This window comes from Sorex araneus, chromosome 5, assembly GCF_027595985.1.
Source record: "Sorex araneus isolate mSorAra2 chromosome 5, mSorAra2.pri, whole genome shotgun sequence".
NCBI lineage: Eukaryota > Metazoa > Chordata > Mammalia > Eulipotyphla > Soricidae > Sorex > Sorex araneus.
Window position 1 is genome coordinate 125,295,714 of NC_073306.1, and position 12,308 is coordinate 125,308,021.

Sequence of the window (12,308 nt, forward strand, 5' to 3'; positions counted from 1 at the left end):
TGCAGGCAGGCAAGCTGGAATCACTTCCTTCTGTCTTGTCTGCATCCTCTCCCAGCTCGAATCCTGGGCCTCACCTTTGAAAAATCTGTTTTTAATGGGAGACCTGGACTCTGCTGTTAGCCCCGTGATACATGCTGGGTTGTTCTAAGTGGCCTCCATCAGTCTGGCCACCCAGGATAGTGCCGCCTGCTAAGACTGGATTTGAATTTCTCCAAACCCAGTATTAGAAAGCACTGCCAATCCCTGCAAGGGCCTGTTTATTTTCCATGGCACCATCCAGGATTAGTTTCCCCAGCTATCTTCTTGAGACGTTGGTGTGCCCTGGACCCACCTGTTGGAGGCAGGGAAAGCCGAGAGACGCTAGCTCCATTTGTCTCTTACAGATGATCTTGGGCATTAGGTGGCACCCCTCTGCACCCCACTGGGCTTAGACTCCTTCACCGGGAAGTTGAGTAGATAGTTCTGATTTTATGAAAGCTGGTGTTTTTCCTTCTAAAAATACATATTTCCTCTAGCCATTTGCCTGTCATCTTATAACCATGCCTCAGACATAGATTTTGACTGTGAAATAGAATTTACCCCACCATGGGGAGTGGGGGGACGGACATACGCATGAACCAATATAAAGTTTTAGAGCCTGGAGACACAGGGAAGAAGATTCCAGGTGTAACATTAGCACAGACATCCCCAGTGCTATAAGAAATGAAAGTTTCTTGTTCTGGGATTTTTTAGGCAGCAGTGGCTTAGTGTCAATGGCAATGTTTAATTATGGTGCCTGCAAGGGTCACTTCCTTTCCTTTTCTTGCCCATGGACTCAGGAGTCAGACTCAGGAGTAAGTCTCAGACTCACTCTGGGTTGGAGGCTCTCGAAACACAGAGCAGTGTGGATGCCACCCACGACAGCTGTGCGGTGAAGAGGCATCATCTGGAGCACCAGGATAGAACCAGAGCAGCTGAGGTGTGTGGAACGAGTCAGTGGCAAAGCGTGAAGTGCTGGTGTGAGGTTGGTCTAAGAAGGTTGTGAATGTGCAAGACTCTTTAAGCTTTCCCAATGGTGCAGAGCTGTTGAGGGATTTTAAGAATTCCTTACAGGACCCAGCAGTTCTCGGGGCTTACTCCTGGCTCTGTGCCCAGGGATCATTCTGGGCAAGGTTTGGGGGACCTTATGGGGTGTTGGGGTTCAAACCTGGGTTAGCTATGTGCAAGGTAAGAGTTTTGTCTGCTGGAAATTCTCAGGCCCAACAGTAAAGGATATTTAAACAACAATACACACACACACACACACACACACACACGAATTCCTTATGGGAAAGACACTCTTTTTTTTGCAGGTATAGTAGTCACTGTGGCTAACCTCCTTCCATGCAGACCACTCCTGGGATGGCCTGCTGGACTTAGGGATGGAGAAGATGAGCTGTCCAAGGCTATGCTGAGAGCCCGGGGTCTCCCAGAGAATGAGCCATCACAGTGGAGGTCAGGGAATTCTCGCAGATAACCCGGGGCTAGGCTGCCTGGAGGACCAGCTGGCTGGCCAAGATAAGCTTCTTAGAAATAGGCACCTGGAAATTTTTGTGAGATGCCAAATGTTTCCAAAACCAAAAACTATCAATATGCATATTTTCCCCAAACACATTGCTAGACAGACTGTAAACTTGATGTCAGCAAAACCAACATTGGAATGGAAAATAAATGTGTTTGAGATGTAACAACTTGTATTGCTGTCACATTTGTAATAATGTCAATACTGGTGCTAATGATGCTATGAAGACTCGGAACCAAGGGATTTTCAAGGTTTATTAATTCAACTAGTTGGACTCTCTTTTCCAATGTATCTTACCTCACCTATTCCCTTATTAACCTCCGATAATGCAGAAGTGATGCCTTTTTATACACCCCATTTCACCAGACGTACTATACTTAATTTTCCATCATTAGGTTTAATGAAAACCCAATTTCACAACTCACTTCTCTCAGGAACCTACAAGTAATGCTACGTTTTTATCAGCCCCAATTAAAAAGCATTATGATGTTCCTATTCGAGAGGGAGCCTTAAAACTAATGTGCGGTTCTGCCGCTAACTCAACAAAGGCGCTGGAATTCACATGGTGCCCATAAAACGAAACTCAAACCAGCTGGCCCACGGAGAGGGCATTTTTCATTTTTCCTCCTCACCAGACCCTTAATTTTCATGCCATATCAACTCCTCTTGCATGTTTACCCCTTGCACAATAATATTTTGGGTTTCTTCTCACATTTTTTCCTGAAGCTGGTACCAAAGTTTGTGCTTCTCCTTCAACTCACTGTTGAGGATCTTGATACTTACTGCCTGGGGGAGGTCTGTGGGGTGAGCAGGGAGGATTTGAGGATTTGGTGATACATATGAGCACCACAACATCCTATGCCTCTTCCCCTCTCCCCCACATGTCTCTCCCCATTCATCCGTCTTCTTTAGAAACTTGGCTTTGATCCTCTATTTTTTGCAGGTGAGTCTCCCAAGCATTGCTCATGAGGCCTGCTACCACGCCCTAAGACCTACCCAGGATTCTCAGCCAACCAAATGGAAAGTTCAATGCCAGGGCCTGAGGATACAGTGCTGTTCAAATACTGGGGTGCTAGTGATGACTCAGCAGCCCTAGCAGGACTGTACCCAGCTTGGAGAACCCTGTGGTGCTGGAGATCGAACTGAGTTCACCCAAGGCACATGCCTTAACCCCTGGGCTATCTCTCTTGTCCTAGCCCTTCTCTCATAAATTTCACCACTACCAGCTCTTATTGGTCTCCCTGTCGCCTAAGTCACATAGACATTTTTCTCAGCCACTTACTAAGATTGGCCACTCCAACTTGTTAGCAAATATTTACTGAGTGATTAAATTGAACCAAGTGCAGTGTTAGATACCATGTACACACAGGGGGTGGAAGAAAATGTGTTCAGGGAGATAAAGGCACCACAACTCTTGCAGGAGAGAAGAGATATGTGAGTATAGCGAGGTGCTGATGAGATAGCCAGATGATGAGCTACAGTTAGACACCCTGGAAACATTTCCCAAGCTGAAGACACTTGTACTTCACCACAGCTACAGAGAACTTAGCACAGCCAGCTCTGCTCAGTAGAACTGTCCATGAGGTGACACAGTCAACACTGGTGTTGCATAATATGGTGGCTACCTGTGTCTACTATGGTAGACACCTGCGTCTGCTCTGACTGAGGAACTCAAGTTTAACTTTACAGAAGTTTAATCCATTAAAATTTAGATATTGGGAAGTGATCAAGGGCGTGATATTAGAATTAAGTACATGCAAACCACAGAATCTCAATCAATAAAAAATAATAAACATATTTGTGTGTGGCTTATGATTAGCATGTTGGGCAGTGTGGGTCTAAAAAGATAGGGAAAGGGAAAATATTCTGGTGTTGAGGCTGGAGAGAAAGCACAGTGGGTAGGGTCTTTGCCTTGCATGCAGTCAACCTGGGTTTGATCCCCAGTATCTCATATGGTCTTGGAGCATTGCCAGGAGAAATTTCTAACTGTACAACTGGGAGTAACCCCTGAGCATCACCAGTGTGGTCCCAAACAAAATAAAACAATCCCCCAAAACCTCTCAAGCTACACCAAAGGGCAAAGAGGTCTGGAGGCAATACCACATGAGCTATGAATATAACTTGTTCTTGGAGAAATACAAAATAAAGGGAAAAGGAACTGAGGGAATTCATTTCAATAATACATCTTATGTAACCTGAAAGATTCCAAACTATCACTTCAACATTTTTGTAAGTATAATATTATTGCCATATTTCTCTTCATTCACATTAAGGTTTTGGAATTCTACATGTATTTTATATTGATAGAGCATTTCAATTTTGAATGGCCATAGTTCCAGGGCCCAGGGCTCATGGATTAGTGGCCACTGTATTAGACGGTGAAGATATCACTTCTAAATAAGGCATCTCTAGCACAGCACTGCTGGCCAAAACTTTCTAAGAGGATGGGAGTGCTCTAGAGTAGCAGTATTTGCTATGGTAGCCTCTGGTCCACCCATGGTTACCAGCATGAATGAGGTGCCCAGTGTGAATAAGGACATGAATCCACAATTCAATTTTAATTAATTCAAACTAAAATATCTACATCTGGCCAGTGGCTGCGGATAAGAAGAACGTGGGTCTATCAATTGCGTCTTTGCATTTCTTTTTTAAATCAATTGTCTTTGTGCTTTGGTTTTATTTTATTAGTAATCATTTAAAAAATATTTCTAGGTAATAGTCAGCTTATGCACAGTTACCATTTTTTCTCATGATAAGAGTTTTTTAAATTTTCTTTTAAATAGCCAATATTTAATTATGCAACATAGATTAACTATAATCACTATGTCGTACATTTCATGATTTATTCACTTATTTTGTATTTGGAAGGTTTTACCTTTTATCCGCTTTACTCATTATGCCCCATCCCCTCACTTCCCACTTCGGGCAATCATCAGTCTGTTCTCAGAGCTCTTTTTACTTTCTCTCTCTCTTCCTCCACCGCATCCCAGATTCCACATCTAAGTGATCTCACATATGCGAGATCATGTAGCATAAGTCTTTTTCTCACTTACTTGAATCAACTTTCAAACATTCTAAAAATCTCATTAGGAATGCCAGTTTGGGGAGCTGGAGCAATAGCACAGTGGGTAGGGCATTTGCCTTGCACATACCCAACTTGGGTTCAATTCCCAGCATCCCATATGGTCCCTGAACACCGCTAGGAGTAATTCCCGAGTGCAAAGCCAGGTCGTAACCCTTGTACATTGCTGGGTGTGACCCAAAAAGGAAAAAAAAATGCCAGTTTTGTTTACATGATGATTTAAGATATGACATGTCTATACCCTATGAGAGAAATACAATTCATATTCTGTGAATTTGGGTTAAGAATCAGAAATACGGGGGCTGGAGAGATAGCACAGCGGGTAGGGTGTTTGCCTTGCACACGGCCGACCCGGGTTCAAATCCCAGCATCCCATATGGTCCCCTGAGCACGACCAGGGGTAATTCCTGAGTGCAGAGCCAGGAGTAACCCCTGTGCATTGCCAGGTGTGACCCAAAAAGCCAAAAAAAAAAAAGAATCAGAAATACGGGGGTTTTATCCCTAACCAGTTAGTTCCAGGGTATATGATCTTGTCAACTGATTATTTTTGATAAACTTTTATTGAGACAAGGATGGCTTATAACTTATGCCTTATGTTTGTGGAACTATGATTCAAAGCTGTATAAACTCCTTCATGATGGCCACCCATCGCCATACAATCCACTTCCTTTGCCTTTTTCCATAACTTCCCCAACCAAACCCCTTTCCTTCCTGGCAACCACCCATCTATTCTCTGTCCTTAAAAGATTTTTGTTTGCTTTGCTTTGCTTTTTTACATTCCACATATGAATACAATTATTCAGGTATTTGTCTCTGAGGAACCATAAGTTTTGAACCTCACTTTCTTCATCTATCATACAGAAAAAAAAATAAGGATTCAAAAAACAATAATGCACATTAAGTGCTTGGACCATGTCTGGTATTTGGTAAGCAGTGGAACAAACAAACACTGTTCTGATGTTGCGCAAGATGCCCTGGTGGGATTCTGAGAATTTGCAGATGGGTGAGAGCACCAAGGGAGGCCTTCAGGCTTCTCTCTTCTTTCCTTCATGCCACATTCCAAAACCATCTATCTTACTCCATTCCTGCTGTTAATGCCCTAATTCAGGGCCCTAGGACAGGACTATTCCATCATGTTCCTAATGGCTTTTTCTGCTTCCCCAGTTCTTATACAGCTTTGCTGAAGTCATTATTCTTAGCAAAGCCTCCACAGAGCCAAGACAAAATTTCTTAACCAGCCAACCAATTTCCTGTAGCTTCTGGTCCCAGCACCTATTTCCTATTTCATCGAACCCAATTCCTCTCACATCCATGTGCTTTTAGGAGAGCATGTAGAGTGGATGGTTAAATATTTGAAGACTCCTGACTGAGAGGGAGGAATCTGAGTGATGTGAGACAGTTTGAGGCAGGGAAGACCTGGGTTGCCTACTGTTATCACAACATACACTATGGGTGCTGTGCCAATAACAAGTATCTGGCTAGAACCTGAATTCAAATACGAATTTCACAATTTCCAAGCATGGGACTTCAGACATGTACCTTCGAGTTTAAGATCTATCTGAAATTGATAATAGAAGCAGTGCTTATGTTTATGGTGTTAATGAACATCACTACCGGCACCATAGTCATCACTGAAGGTTGTTTCAAAGGTTAAATGGAATTCATTGGTAAAACTCTCAAGGTGGAGGCTGGCTAGAAGATGAGGATTCATCAAAATACCAATAAAGCTAATCCAAATAAACTGACAATAGCATGGATATCTAAGATTGTCAACTTACCTCGTGTTGGAATGTGGGAAGAATATTCATTAATTATATCCACATCACATTTTATATGTGCATGAAGATGAAGGCTTAACTTTGCCAAAATTTCTTACAAAATCAAATCCAACTAGTCTAGTATGGCTTTATCCCATGACTCACAGGAAGAAGGGTATTGGGCAAGTTTAGTAGGGTGGAGGATGTGTGGCTATGTGGATTACCAACATGTGTTTTATGGGATGTCATCTATGCAGACAAAATAAAGAAACTTAATAAAAGAGTCTCTAATATTAGTAGAGACTAATATTACTTTAGTTCCATGTAAGCCAACATGGAACTCTAGGTAATTTCTCCCCACAGTCAGAAGACACTGCAATTTCTTTGGCGATGTGAGATGAAGTAGTTCACTTGTGTTTAGGAGCTGCTGTAAGAAAAAAAATTGTTCTCCACTTGTGAATTCCAGATGTAAGCTAGGATAGATTTGTGACCATCAAAGAATAGCAGATTCATATCCTCATATCCACATTGGAATGTGTGCTCACTCAATATAACGACTGAGGGAATTACTTTTTCTCTCTTAAGTCTGACCAAATGCATAGGGTTGAATTTGTAAAACAAACAGTCAGTTCAATGTCACCCCATTGTGCCATATGCTACAGAGATGAAATGGATATTTTGCTATTGGCAATTGACACTGACATACTTTGCTACTGAAAGCAACATTTGTCTGAAGGATAGAGAGGAAATGCTCCACAGTTTCCAATTTTCTTTTTCCAACTCAGACTCAAAGAACCTAGAAATCAGATGGGGGGTTGGTTGTTCTCCTCCTCAGTTCCTTAATTTGGTATTTCTGATATGTCAAAGGCACAAGAGGATGGACAAGGACCTTTGTACTCCAGGAGTCAGATTTAGTGTCAGGAATAAATCATGATGGGAACTGTCATGGAGAAAGTGACTTCTGGATATGTTAATTACTTCTATTAAAGAAATAAATCTAGCTTTGATTGTGGAGAGAGCATAAAAGAACTTCTCCTTGCACATATATCACATGGGATATAAGGATGGTATTACTCTACAGAAAGACAGTACTATGAGCAATACTCCAGCAAAAAGCCCTACAAAACATCCTAACACGTTGGACAGAGAGGGTGACAGGGAGAATCTGTCTGCTCTGCTTTTTGCCAAACGCCACTCTGGGAGAAACTGTCCTTTCTTTAAAGGTAGGTAAGAGATACAAAACCACATGGGGTCTTAGAAAAATTCACCATGCTGAAATGAAGTGATATAACACTCACATGCTGAGAAAAAAGACAATTTTCAAAAGAAATAAAGCAGTCCCTGCTAATCGTTGACTCAACATACAGCTCTCACTGTCTTCCTTTCTAGCAGCACCCACCAATTAGCTTGGACACCCCCACTTTTCTCCACTTAACTCATCAAAGGATGGACCTGTTTCTAGATTCTGGGGCAAATCCTGATCTCCTTAAGCCAATAAGTTCCTCCTATCCTCTTTGTCAATATTTCAAAATTTTTTAATGAAATCAGGGTTTATTAGGGGCTTTGCAAAAGGCTTCCTTGCCCTAAGAATTCTCCAGTTGACTTCACTCTTCCACTGGATATCATTATGTATAGCTTAGATGCTTGGATGTGTTAAAACAGCTTTATATTCAAGACTGAGGACAACAGTAACGTGACCTAAAGAGCTTGTGAGAACTTGCCTCCTTAGGAATCCCATTCAGCTCTAACTCTCAACTTTTTAGTGTGTGTGTGTGTGTGTGTATGTGTGTATGAGAGAAGAAAAAAAAGAGTATGTTAATACATTAACATATTACATAAGCAATTCTATTTTTCTTTTCTGATATCTTAAGATATAGAACAGAAAATAGAAAAGCATGTTAGATTGCATAAATTTCAGAATTCAAGAAACCGTGAATGAATAAAAGAAGTGAAAGATTACATAATAAGACAGTAGGTTTTCAAAATATGGATCAAGTTAAGAAGCGACTATAAAAAATGATCTGGGTGAGAGAAAGAAAGATTATAAGGAAACCAAAATGCAATAGCTGAATTAAATGGACTCTGGAATTGGTAATGACAAGAAGCAATAGGAAGACACTTGTAGAAAATTAATTTGAGAGTCTTGCAGTAAAAATGCCAGGCAATGAGCACAATGAAAATTCTATTTCCAGGAGCTGAAGAGATAGTACAGCAGGTGTGGTACTTACCTTGCAAGCAGACAACCTGGATTCAATCCTTGGCATTTCATATGTTCCTTCAAGTACCATCAGGAGTGATTTCTGAGTATAGAACTAGGAGTAACCTCTGAGCATCACCAGGTGTGGCCTCAAAACAAAATGAAATTCTATTTCCTATGTATCTATAATCTGCTCATGCTAATTTATGTGTGAAAGCTCCAAAAGACATTTTCAGAGAAAAGAAAACAGATACATGGAAGACAGATCATTGTAGTTAAGAAAGAGAACAAAATAAATGAAACAGAAGGAATAATAGTGAATGCAATGTAAGAAACAGCCTTTGGCAGAACACAAACCTCAATCTCCTAAAGGAAAAGTTCTCCATATATAACTTCAAAATAGAACCAATCTCCTAATCAAATGTTTAAATATTAGACATGTAGAAAAAGATGGGGACAAACAACTAAATATCATGGCTGGGGAAGTGGGCTATAAGAGAAAAGAAATGATACCAACCCATTTTTTGTTGGCTCAATTCAAGTGTCTGAAAGCAGTGGACTGGGTTTTAAGAAGAACATGCTGTGCCCTTACAAGTACACACATCAGATGTTTTCGTTCGTGAGGCTGAACAGAGATTCAGGGATATATGCAATTCAGAACTTTGACTGACAGGGACTCTGACTACTTTCCAGAAGCTTGGGGAGGTAGGAGAGCAATGGGAAACTTTTGCAATGAAGTGAAATAGCAATCGAGAAGAGCAAGAAAACTTCCAAGTAAAGAAAAGTAATATCCTGAGGGATGGAACAGGCCTAACTCTGGATTGGTATGCTCAAAAAAACTTTTTTTTAATCCACATGATAGTGGCCAAAGAACTAGTAGTACTTGATAAGATAAGTCTTGATACAAATAGTTGCACTTGATACAAGATAAGGCACTTGTCTTGCATGCCTCATCAACGCTGATTTGAATTCCTGGCACCCATATGTGACTCCCTCCACCACTCCCCCACCCCACCACCAGGGTCATTTCTGAGCAAAGAGCCAGGAGTTAGCCCTAAGCACATCACTGCCAAACACACACTACCCCCTCACTCACCCCGGCACCTCTGCCAAAGTGTATAACTTCCAAATGTAAGTTTAAAACAAAAGAAAAGAGAGAACCTGTTCTTCCATCTGATGTGGGGGTGGGCGTCCAGATTTATGCTACCTGTAAGATAGAACAACTCCAAACCAGAAATGAATATATAAACCTGCATAATGCCACTGAAAATCCTACATTCCTGACAAACAAATGAGAAACTACCTAACAGTGGTATTTTCATAATCCAAGACACCTTAATTCCCACAGAACAAAACAGCCTCCACTAAAACTGAACTCATAGTGGAAAAATAAAATAGAATGATGAGCAATGTGAAGAAGCTTATCCCCATGAGGGAGAGTCAGCAGACAGGATACACAGAGAAACATACCTCCCGAGGATGGGAAAGAATAAAACAATCAAAGAGACTATAAAATAAACACATTTAGATTGATTACAGAGAAAAGAGAAGGTACAAAGCACAGCAATAATGCAACACACATCATGGGGAAAGATGGGCAGATTTGAAAAATATAAAGTTTACTTCTAAAGATGAAAAATGTGGTCATTGAGAACAGAAAGTAAGTAAATAAATATAAGAACAGATGTTAATGGAAAACAATATAAGGTAAAGCTACAACAGGGAAACTGAAGAAAGTGAAATCTGGCTTCCTTTAAAAACACCAGTAAATTAGACAAACCTCTGCCAAAACTGAGTAAGAAAAAAGACACAAATAAAAAGACACAAGTATTACAAACTGGTAGAAGACTTTACCACATTTTTGGATGGGTAAGTGAGCAAAATTCTGGAAAGACCATACAAAACCCCCGAACCTCCAATGGATGTGACCAAGGCCAGGGTCTTTATTAGCCTATCACCAGAGTACTAGATTTTGGGGAAAAAAGCAAACTTAAAATGATTTCAGATTCATTTTCAGTTGTCACATAGAGAAAACCCATACAGCCTTTGCCCCATTTTCCTCAGTATGAACAACTTGCATAACTTCCAGAAAACATCACAACCAGGAAATTAACTAAAATTAACTAAAAATTAACTAAAAATTAATTAAATTGATACATTCCACCAGTCTTATTCAGATTTTCAGTTTTATGCACTTGTGTGCATGTGTATGTATGTTTAGTTTCCTATAACAGAAACATGTGTAGATTCCTGTGATTGTACAAAAGTCATGATGTAGAAACATTTATCTAGTCTTTGAGTGTCTACCCATCTCCTGGGTAAGCCCTGGATGACTCTTGGAATATGAGAAGCATCTCTCAGTGAAACCCTCAAATTATTCCCCCAAACTGGGCAGCCACATTTCCATGATACCAACCAACAGGGTCCCCCACAGGAACTGTACAGTATGAGCACACTATTCAGTTTTAGAGGGTATCACTCATGTGATAGTCATCTGTTGATGATCTGGCTAAAAGCCACCAATCTTGGTTAACTGAATGATGGTTGGGGGTTATAATTTTCATTTTAGGTGTTACATAAAGTAGAAATCTTTATCTATGTCATGTAAAGAGAAAGAAACAAGGCAAGGATCTATATGCTTAGTGTCCTGAGAATTGATAGAATTAAGAAAGGGGACCTCTATTCCTAGTGTGCTCTCTGATTCTGGAACAGTGAACAAGATCCATGAAAGGGTGATTTGATGCTTACACTGTGTGTGTGTGCTGAGAGGGCCTGGTGGGGGAGGGGGAATTGGAAAAGCTATGGGTTGTCCATGATCATCATTCCAACCAGAGTTAAAAACTGCTAATTTTAAAAAAAATTTTTTTAAATTTTATTGAATCACCGTGAGATAGTTACAAGCTTTCATGTTTGGATCACAATAATCAAACAACCATCCCTCCACCCATGAACATTCCCCACCACCAATATCCTGAGTATACCCTCCCCTTTCCCACCCTCCCCCTGTCTCTAAGGCAAAAACTGCTAAATTTTTTTAAAACTAAAATAAACTTCTGGGTATGATTGTTTTTGAAGAAAGGTCTTTATTACTAATGAAAAAACAAACAAACTGAAAACTGTATTTTTTGTTTTTTATTATTTTGTCACACTTTCATGAAAGTCAGTGGGAAATCTAGACAGTAAGCCTGCTGATTGCCAGAGTTCCCCAAAGTTCCCAGCATAGGTTCTGTCAATTCCATTCTACTGAGACCAAAGCAAAGCCATGGGTGTGCCAAGAGCAGCTGAGCCAGAAGAACGTTGGGTGATCAAATGAGGAAGAAAGAGAACAGAATGGAAGGGTATGAGCAGCATCATGGGACTGTGAGATTGAGTCAGTCACCAAGAGAGGAGGATACAGTTCTGACTTTTCTGTGTTAACTCTCTAGAAAACGTTAGCTCTTTTTTGAAACATGTTAGTCTTATATTTACATTGCGTATTTGCCATTCATTTGCACTTTAAATAAATTTTTTATTAGTGAATCACCTTGAGGTACAGTTACAAACTTATGAACTTTCATGTTTGCATTTTGTTTCCATCCCTCCACCAGTGCCTATTCTACTCCACCAATGTTTCCTCCTACCCTTCCCACCTTTCCACCCTCCCACCCTTCCACCCTTCCACCCCATCCCCCCCACCCCTCCCCACCTCTGTGGCAGGGCATTCCCTTTTGTTCTCTCTCTCCGTTTGGTTGT

At 40.7% G+C, this 12,308-nt stretch overlaps 1 protein-coding gene across 15 annotated transcripts in view; it reads right to left on the bottom strand.

Moving 5' to 3' along the window:
* The window catches only part of PTPRT (protein tyrosine phosphatase receptor type T), a 1,130,358-nt gene that overhangs the window by 85,906 nt on the left and 1,032,144 nt on the right, over nucleotides 1-12,308 (bottom strand). The window lies entirely within an intron of this gene.